The 10,527-nt window shown below is 41.2% G+C and overlaps 1 protein-coding gene across 6 annotated transcripts in view; it reads left to right on the top strand.

Annotated features, from left to right (window-relative positions):
* Positions 1-102: 102 nt before the first annotated feature.
* LOC111267582 (ras-related protein Rab-32) overlaps positions 103-10,527 on the top strand; it is an 18,328-nt gene continuing 7,903 nt past the window's right edge. The window contains exon 1 of one of the 6 annotated variants that reach the window (XM_022845874.2): positions 103-511. The gene's annotated coding sequence lies outside the window, so the exon portion shown is untranslated. Of the gene's footprint in view, positions 512-777; positions 905-4,811; positions 5,027-6,698; positions 6,723-10,527 lie in introns of those variants that run through there. The other 5 variants (XM_086971370.1, XM_022845872.2, XM_022845875.2 and 2 more) reach the window with 5 other exon arrangements.

Genomic DNA, 10,527 nt, shown 5'->3' with positions numbered 1-10,527 from the left:
CACGCCAACCCTTGGCGACCATATCGTTGTCTATTGTTGAAAGTTACTGCAGGAAGTATTTATCTAGCGGCTAACCAGCCTCGAACGTCAGTGCGGAACGGCGATTACGAGAGACACGAATGCACCGAACTCTTTCAGCCAACAGTCTGACGAAATTTTTTGGATACGCTTGTGAACGTATACAGACGACGTTGTCGGTTTTATCCAGTTGATATAGATAGACGATTGTTCAAAAGTGCTTCTCATCCCGAACTCGTAGTCATCCTGAATAGAGACAGACGCAGACACTCAAGCACTGCTAGCAACAACTGTGTCGTCACTGCCGGGCTGCTGTCTGTGAAAGGGCATCAACGAATTGAGTTGTTGAGATGGATCAAAGCACGCGCGAAACGAGGCGAAAACGCCCTATAGACATTGCTCGCCTATTTTACCAGGTCTACTCCACGGTGACATAGGAGATGGTCAAAGGACGGGCACTACTTGTCGAAATCGGCATCATTTGCAATTAAATGTTAGTAGTAGAGACCTTGTAAAGCCCGCTGGCCACAATGCTACGAAAACAACAACCGGAGCCAAAACAAAGGACATAAATAACAACCAATTGTTCTTGATGAGAGAATTAGGTTACTTTAGCTAACTGTGTGGCCTAAGAGCAAAGCTTCGGAAATCTTGTTTTTCCGCGAACAACGTCTGTCAGCGCGAACACTGTGAACGTTTTCAGTATTTGAGCCGATTGCATCTATTCTCGGCCGTGCAGTTTGTGTTGAATGGCAGCTTAAGGGCTTCCAGTTGTGCTTGTCGCGGCTACCCAAACGTAGTTCCTTATTCTCTATTGAGATATGCCAGTGGTAATCAGAAGCATTTCTTCATAGGAGTAACGAAACTACTGCACCAGCTCAAGTTGGTATGTAGTAAAAAGGACATGAAAAACTTTACGAAACGTAAATTTTCTCAACTCAAGGGCGACGACTGTTATATTGTTGTGCAGCGGGTGGACGAAAATGCCTCTTTGCAAAATGTTTCCGAATGTGGAAATTAGCAGCAGATACGTCTGCCTGGACGTCGCAGATTGGCGTAGTGCAATCACTTCTATATATACGCATATGTAACTAGTCTGTAAACAAACGGCGTTTATTAAATAGACACATGAGAGAATACATCCCTGTTTGCGGGCTTGTTAAGTTATGTCAAATTGGAGGTTCTGATGTGTACGATTGACGAAAGTTCCGATCTGAAAAGTAGCTCCATCGCAACGAGGTGCTGTATGCTTTTCGGTTTTGTTTTTTTATCGGAAAAATAAGGTATATTCATTGGACTCAACTCATAATATCAATATTCAAGAGACCATTCTAACCCTACTCAAGTCTATATATAGAAGATTTACGACTACAGGTATCGAGTCACGCAGTATAGACAATTTACTAAACGAAGATGTCAGACTCATACGACGTCGTTGAAGTTTTTTTGCCGTATACGATTCGGGTTTGCAAAAATTGGTCGGACTGCATGTTCCTTCTGTTTCCTAATTTTCTAAGGATATGCATAAGTGACAAAGTAAAGGATGACTTAGTGGCACCGCTCGCGGCTTAAATCAACAGAAGTGTCGAAGGCATAATTACCCCATCACCAGTTTGTCACAACTAATTGTTAATCTAACACTACTAATCTATAATCTGTTTTGATTTGCCTCGAGTGCCACGTTTAATACCTAAGGATTGATAGGTATTATTACGATATTTTTAGAGTAGTAATAATACTAATTCTAACTATGACACAGTTTTTAATGCTGACTGCATTATTTAAAAAGAGGTTGTATCAACCCAGTTAATCAATGGTTGTTTTTTTACGTCAAACAAGCGTGTGATTGTTGATGTTACTTTCATTCATTCAAAAGTAACGCTTTCCCGTTGGAAAGCATATTTAGGAGACTAAGTAATAATAGATAATAGTTGCTTTAAACTACGCGAAATGAGTGAAAAGAAGTAGGGCAGAACAAAAACCAACACAATCCATTGACAGCAGTAGTTACCGGTGTAGTCCCGTCCAGCATAGGACGTATAAACCGACGCAATTACTTATTCAATGCAATATCACATGTATCGATGGTCTTCGAGCGATACGTAAAAATCGTTCCGACTAACTGCGTGCATACGAGAATAGCTGGGAGTCAATTTAAGACAACGTATTTGTATGTTGTGCTAATGGAAGACGTCAGATACGACCTACGTCTGATTTAAGCTCTGAAGAACAGAGAACGAGGACCCCCCAGGGTGAGATAACGGCTAGAAAAAGCAGCAAGAACGAGAAGGCGAGGGCAGGCAGAAAACGGGGACGAAGCACAAAAAATAAAATAGGTGTAGGAGCCAAAGTCGGTAATAACTACAGAAAAGGGTACGTCCGAACGTAGGAGGAGGCAAGTATAAGACCATAAAGCACAGTAGAACATAATCGTAACACAGAGCATCGAAGAGGGAGAAGGCGAACAAAAGGAAGACCAGGGTAGGACAACAAGCCTGCGATATCTTCCCTGGCGACGGACGATGCTTACGGCCGCCTCTATAGTTGTTCCTTTTGTTGCTAATGCTGGTACCGAAACTTTCACAATTGAGACTTTCACAAGAGATAATTTTCGCCGCTGTTCTGTTGGTCCCATTGCCGAATAGGGGTTTTGTTGGGGGTAACGAAAGCGGCGGTAATGGTAGCTTGTGCTAAGTAGCGCTAGTATGGGAAGAAAGAGAAGGCCTATTCTATACCTACTGGCAGGCGAAACCAAAGCGACCAGCACACTGAAACCACTATCGATGTGGCCGATGCTATTGCAGCCGCAGCAGGCGCATTAAAGAACGAGCAAGAGACAATGAACCACTGGACCTTCACGATGATGATAGCGGCAGCGGACGGTTTCAGTCAAGAGTTGATAATCACCTGGCTTCTTTCTCAGGTTATGCTTGTTAATGCTGAAAACCTTCTTCCACCGCGGAGCAGTAGCTCAAACAACGATTCTAACAAGACGCTATCAACGATGGCGTTGATGACGATAAATGTCAGTTTTCACAGGTCGAAATGGGCACCATGACTTCGAGTGTTAAAACTGTAGAGTGAAAGCAAATATTGTCTTTGCCATTAAAAGCTTGCTATAGCGATCATAAGTCATTAGCCAGTACACGATGTCGGAAACAGGTATGGAACCAATGGGCAAGAGACGAGTTGGGAGCTTTTTGATACTGAAAGACAATCTCCTATATGATCCGGCAATAACAGAAAGATGAGATAAAAGACGGAAAATTTTTAAATAGATGGGAAAGACAACCTCATCGACGACCTCCGAGAGCCTACCAGATGATAATGCGGTCATTACCGACAGGCAAATGTTATACCCTATATCCAATTGGTGTACTCGAAAAAAAAAAAAATAATACGAATAATAACAATTACGAAATGTCGGCGCTCTGTCAGGAAGAAAACGGTGAAGACCGAGCTTCCTTGATTGGTATCAGTATTAATTAACTCCGGTTCGTGTGCACGTTCCATAGTCACCTCCACGCGGATTGGCAAGCCGTTCGCGTTTTTAGGCTCATAGGTAACCGGTGAATCAGCATGAGATGTTCATTTGCGCCTTATAACCAGCACCAAAGTACGAAACGCAACGTTGCAGTTCATGCTGATTATAATAATTGATATTATATACAATTAATAATAATAAATAAATAAAAAAAATAAAAAATAATACAACAATAATTGATTGCGTATGTTGAACAACAACCTAATCCGGCTTGACATTGGCCCAACACTGGACAAGCAGTTGCGCTACCTATTTTGCAGAAACAGTCTTAGTGTTTCCATTGAAGAATGCTAATCAATTTCTGCCTCGAAAGTCAGAAGTTGAAAATTCTTCAGCTATTTACCTACGTGTACAGTTTTCCTTAAGGACTGCGTGTTAGGCTGAAATGAAGCTGTTGTCCCTGTCATTATACGTTAATATACTGGCGAGGTCAGCAGTCAACAGGTAAATGTGCACTTTTCTAAATCGTGCTTATCACCGAGAGAACCAGCGGTGGAACCTGCGATGGAAGCGCCGAGAACTACGCAAAGCGTGTTGGTAATCGTAGCCGTTGCTGTTATCATTGGCACTATACACTTCACCATCGCTGAAGCTCTGTATCTACCTGTGCATACGAGAATAAGTCCAAGTTTTAGAATAGACTGTTCTTAGCAGGGTGGTGCTATTGTTCAGTCGTTTACAACGGCGAGCACAAGCATACGCACACGCTAGTTTATCCTTCGGCTCCGCTGCTCCTGCCGCTACGGCCACGTGCAGTATGAACAACAAACGCTAACGACGATAATAGCAAATACAGTGGTACCCACTTATGTAACAACGGACATCACGTGCAGATGTACGCAGCCAGAAAGGCCTGCTGTTACGGAACATGAATAGGCGATAAAGTAGGAGAATCCGGGCCTTTTGACTAACTAGAATTTGCCACCGATATGACAACCGAAACTGTTGTTGTAACATACAAAAATCAACACTGGTCCCTAGTATTCTCCTTCTCAGCTTTCTCTATCGCAACATCGATTTTATCAAATGTTCACCGTGGCGTAAGTTACGAATACTGCTATACAGTAAATGGTATATAATGCATTTTTGTAAAAGCGAACGACGCCAACGTACAATTTACGTTGCGTGACAATTAAAATTTGGCCTTTTCAAATAATTCATGAGGTCAATATTAATAGAATTCTGCACGCATATTCTGTCGTTATTTTCAGAAAAAGAGAAATGACGACTAAACATTAGCTACCCCTTCCGACAAAATGACGTGATGGCCTATATAAGGCACTGAATGAGAGAGGAGCAGTACCAGCTTTGGATTTGGATTGAGCATGAAATATTTTCGCGTCGTCTACCATTTGATACACGATAAATTCTGTCGTACATGAATAGTCTCACAAGTGTTGCTGACGCAACGATTTTGACGTCCAAGACTCTAGTGGATGAAAGCGGGCACTGAAACCAAACTAAGTAAGATAGTTACTTTTTCCCAACCGATTTCTAAGTTAGGAGGAAACATTTCGACGCTTTTTCATGTTAATTTTTGTGGCAATATAATCTATGTGCTATACTTAAATATCGTCAACTGGTCCCTTAACGCTGTTCGTGCGCACCGAACTGGCTTTTGGGGGCAGTGGAATCGCTTTTACCAAACCCACTTCAATTGCAACACTAGCTCTATTAAACAGATCACCGGGATGAGTACTAAGCAGATAAATTTTGAAAAAGTTACGAAAAGTTGCAAAATCGGTAGTCTAGTCCGTGAGAAATTGAATCTTCACTTAGATGCGTCAGCTTAGATACACCTGATTGACGTAAAAGCCGTGTACGGATTAACGAGATAAGGATTTCGCTAGAATGAGCTACCTTTAAAGTTGTTTGTACACTGGGTAATCTGTGCTACTGTGCACTCCAAATTGACCATTTATAGAATGATAACTTTTTAATTTTGCAAATTTCAATCAGCGGAGGCTAGACGCTTCGTTAAAGAAGAAATATGATGAAATATCGGCGAAACAGGAAATGTTCTCTACTATTGAAATTTTCGGCGAAACTAAGTTTAATAGCCAGCCGAAATATAGTAGAGGTAATAGTATAAAAGTGAACGAAATGCATCATTAGTTAAAGGGTCAATATAAAACAATACAGAATTATGTAATACTAGTAATGAAACTACGCTACCTCGATTACCGGTTATGATATTGGGTTTTGTTTTTATTTATCAGTTTTTTTTTTTAAGGGTTGAAGACAAATTCGTCAATCTTGTACTTTCGGGTCAAGAAAACCTTGCGCTTAAGGGGTAAAATACCCGATCAGTTGTGTCCAATGCCATAATCGTAATATATATTCAATGAACATCTACTATTTAAAACATTCAGGATAGAAGCAACGATTTCTCGGCTGGCTTCTATGCATGATGATGTTTGGTAGACGCGGTGAGCCTTTTTCTTTTGTAAAAGCCGTCTGCTGCATTTAGGACCTTTCATTGTCGAGATTGCTCTGCTGTGTCGCCTACGATTACAGCGATCTCATCTCTTTTTTTTCTAGATTTTAGATAGGTTTTTTTATTTTGTGTTTTTTTTTGTTTTTCTATTTTTTTTTTTTTATAGATTGATGGTGAACGCTGGAAGGGTCATCTTTTATTCAGATTGTTATCTACCATAAGTGATATTTTAGCGCTTTTTTTGGCCATCCTTAGTCCTATGCTATGCGGGTATTTATAAGAGATGCCTCTAAGAGTACGATCACTGCTTTTCTAAAACATTTCTGTACTCAAGAAAATGTAGTATTAAAACAGTTCTATGCTTTAGATCGGGTATATCTGTAAATGGGCATTTGACAAATCGGCGATCAGAGAAGGCTGCATTTAGATAACCCTAATAGAAGTTTTGCACAGACTGAGAGCAAAGCCTTTCCCGAGATACGAATTTTTTAATCAACATTCGTATATTCAGAGGCAGCTTAAGCCCAGTCCCAATTTTTTATATTGTGGTACTCACAAGAATCACGAGACGCTAATAAAGTAAACTAGAAGTGTCCATATCTATATTTACATACATATGAAATAAAGACTTCCTTACGGCTGTGTCATTTTAGATTCCACTGTAGGCATTGCTCTATGCGCCAACATGTAGAAACCACTACCTTGAAGGATATTTAGCAAAAGGTGAGCTACCGCACTTGTTGTGCCTATACCAACAGACACTCTGCACCCTGTCTACTTCCTACGTACACCAGATGATCTGCTTGTTCTATTCGATGTTTGCTAAATATCTCTATGCCGCAAAGTCAGTTGATTCGGTCTACTTTATCCTTCGGTTTTTTTCCAATCGCTTATATCGTTGCTGTTTATCTGCGTCAGCCCTGTCGTTTCGTTGATTAAGATCCCACATTGAGACTGTAATATTGCAATTGCTGGCGTTCCTCCATATCTCAAAATCGACGTCTTCTATAGTAATACATCATTTCAGTTTACTTTTACATGCGTAGTACAGCCCTATGCTCACTGAGAACGATGTTAGATCAGCAAGGCGTTCAATGACCTATGTTTAATCTAGTTCTACAAGAAAAACTAATCTACCGTGTTTCTTTAGAAAATCTAGCGTTTAGTAAGTTGTTCGTATTGGACTGTCAATAATGCCGTTCTTATTCCGTACACGTGCCTTAAATGATAATCTTCATCAACGCAGCAATAAATTACCATGATTTTGTGTTAGTGAAGATGACCGTTACTGCTTTCCACCTATGATTTGATTCTTCCCGGTGGCCGCTCCTATTTCAAACAGTATCTAATACATTTTTGTATTAACATATATATATATATATATATACGCATCGTGTATATATATATACACGATGCGTCTGCTATACTATCTGGTCGATTACTTCGTCGCGCCAATTTGGTCAGGCCACAGGGCAGAGCATGGGAATGGCTGCTGTGTGCCATAACTTTTTTTTAGCAAACGCATACCCTGAGTGCGGATCTGAGTGCTATAGTTATTTTCTTTTGTTCTTTTATTGTTCCCCCGTCTGTTCCTATCCTTTCTGAGACAGATCAACATCTGCCGGCGTTTGGTGTGTCATCAAGCCTTTCTGTTCTATCTTTTTTATATTACTGCTGCCGAACTATGACTGCTGCTCTATGCTAGCAGTCGCAAGAAATGGTCGACAATTGACGACAACTGTCACGAAACGAACGCAGTGAGGCAGAGGAGAAACGGGCAGGTCAGGAAAAAACGGGACATCTTCCGTTATAAGTGGTCAAATGAGCGAGCCAATAATGAGAACCGTTGCTGTGGGCAACAACAAAGGTGCGACAAAATGAACGGCCACCAACTGAGTGAAGCACGCTAGTCCTTTTGTTGTTCTGTGTCTTGCTGCTGCTGCTGCTGCTGTTTGGGTCGATTGACGTCTTAGCATAGCGCTGTTTTTACTAGTAGCGAGTCTTCAGATGAGTGGCCTAGCAGAGACAGCAGCACCCAGTGGGGCTGGAGTGGGCAGCCACATAGATTGCTCATGTTTCATGCCAGCTCGACACAGCCGAGGTTGGTGGCCCCAGCAACATTGATCATTGCCATCGCTTTCAACCGTGTGTCGCTTACGATCATCACTATTAGTATATACAATATACTAAATAATATTATATATATAATAAACATTGGTATACAACGAATATGGACTAGTTGAGCGAGCTTGATTGCTCTTAGTCGAATTGGTCGATCTCATGGGATTAATAGCGACCGTTCTTCTTGCCTCTCTTTGTTTGTACTTCCTCAACTTTTTAGCGGATCCTTTCCATTCGGCAACACCGGATTTCGGCTGCCAATTGGCTGGGGTCAGTTCAACAAAAGACATAAGCAAATATACAGATGGGTGGACACACTCACAGGATAGATACATTCGATTTGTGAAGACAATCAGTTGCCTAATGTCATAAACCTGGCCCGAATACCTGAAACTCATAGACAAAACAAACTGTAATGGGAAATCATAGTCAGCACGGGAAAGGCAAAGAGGCAATTGTTCTAGTTGTTGCTACAAACATTCGAAACTAGCGAAATTCTACACTAGTAGTAACAAACATGTAGCAATCAGAGTTTCTCATAAAACCCATTTTTAGTCAATGGTCGGCTTTGTTATAGAACCTGTGTGGGACAAACGCAGACATCCTTGAAGTCATTCAGAAGCCCACTTCCTAAGAGGGAACAGCATAAAGGAAACACAAATGACAATGCTGACCATATACACCGACGCAGCCATTACTACTTTTGTTCCCTTTCGTTTTTCATCTTTCCTGGACGTCGTCGATAGGTTTAGGTGGTGCCATCTTGCTGAAGGGACTGAACGCGTAGCAAAATAGTAAAAAAGCAAAAAAGTGTCCGCGTGGGTGATCCTTTTTTCCGCGGAGAGTTCTAGAAACATTATCGTATTAACGACAACGATGGCTACAGAACATCTACTATACGGAAAACATATTGCACTGCAATTTTCTATAATGATAATGGCTCTATAGCAAAAGGTAGAAGCAAAGCAGAACAGGTGATTCAGACAAATGAATCGAGGCAAACATGACCAGCAGTCATAGCGTAGAAGATGACAGCTAGCTAAACTAGGTTAAACTAGGCTTGTCGTATAGAAAGATGGCCTTTTTTCAGGCACGAATCGTACATCATATGTACAGTACGTACTGTTTTGAGGAGGCTAGGACAACTTGAGTTCGCTCATTCACTGCTTTTGCTACCGAGCAAAAGGCATTAAGCTGCTAGCTTGCGCTGTATGGTCCCACATGAATGAGTACGAGACTCACAAAACGAGAAGTACTATAAGCATCTTTATTTTTCAATTATTAGTTGTGTATGTGCTGCCCAACTTATCTAGATTACTTCGCACCGCTAGTAATACCAGTGGCGATATATCCGTACATCAAACAGATCTGCAGATCTACGTACTCTCCAGGGCCTATTCGCTGCAGAAAATGGATTTACATTGTCGGACTCGCATCGGAAGGTAGTTTCTCAAGTGTCCTTTACATCTGGCAGCCAGCTCAGCTTTTTCAAAGTAAGCCATTGAATATCTCGATGGTTTCAGAATTTGCAGGAAAACATGATAAGCTTAGTTAGTAGATATTAACGGCGTAATCAGGGAAGTGTTTCATCGATTTGGAAGAAGTTGACCCGCAGGCTTTTTTTTCTCGTCATGAGCGAGTAGCGTCTATTAGTCCGGCTCAAGTGTGTTCTTACTAATATTACTGGTAATATTTCACAATTCTATCCTTCATTCATCGATGAATTGGGTACGCTCAGCGCACTAGCGTTATTTTTCTACGTTTACTCCGGTTTCTTTAGAAGCATCTCAAAGATACTATGGATATTAGTTTTAGATAAATCATCGACACAAAGATCCCAAAAGTTTTTGGTAACACAGTCCAGCGCAGGAAGATTCACGTTAGGATAGTGCAAAACGGGGCATGGACCACAAAACAGATATGAAAGGCCAAATTTTCTCATAGCCATTACAATTATGAGCAAAATTGTAGCTATATTAAAATCGTTTATCGTTATAAAGTAGGAAAGCATTATATATTCGAAACATTTCTACCTGAGCTAATGCTAGCCAGGGAAGCAGCAGACAAACCTACCTTCGATCCTGGGAATATTAAACAATTTAGCGGCTGGCTAATAAGCAAACGCTCTGTAGTCTACTTCAATCCATTTTACTGTTAATACCTAACATTATTTAGAATGGCTTCGACTGTAATAGTAATGGTAACGGTATCCCCGGTGGCGCCACTGACGGACTTGTACGAAACTTCCAGGACAGGCAGATAGGCAACAAAGGGGGGGGGGTGCAATCAGCTATTAGTTGATTTCAGAACGGAGCGTTCAGGCGACAACAGCGTTTTCAGTGTACGCATAAGAACGATCCTGATGTAACGTGAGCCAATGTATGCTTGTACGGTCAAGCGCGCGCGC

The sequence above is a fragment of the Varroa jacobsoni genome, unplaced genomic scaffold (genome assembly GCF_002532875.2).
Source record: "Varroa jacobsoni isolate VJ856 unplaced genomic scaffold, vjacob_1.0 scaffold_1201, whole genome shotgun sequence".
NCBI lineage: Eukaryota > Metazoa > Arthropoda > Arachnida > Mesostigmata > Varroidae > Varroa > Varroa jacobsoni.
Note: the sequence above shows the minus strand (reverse complement) of the source record. Positions and strands in the feature narration are given on the sequence as shown.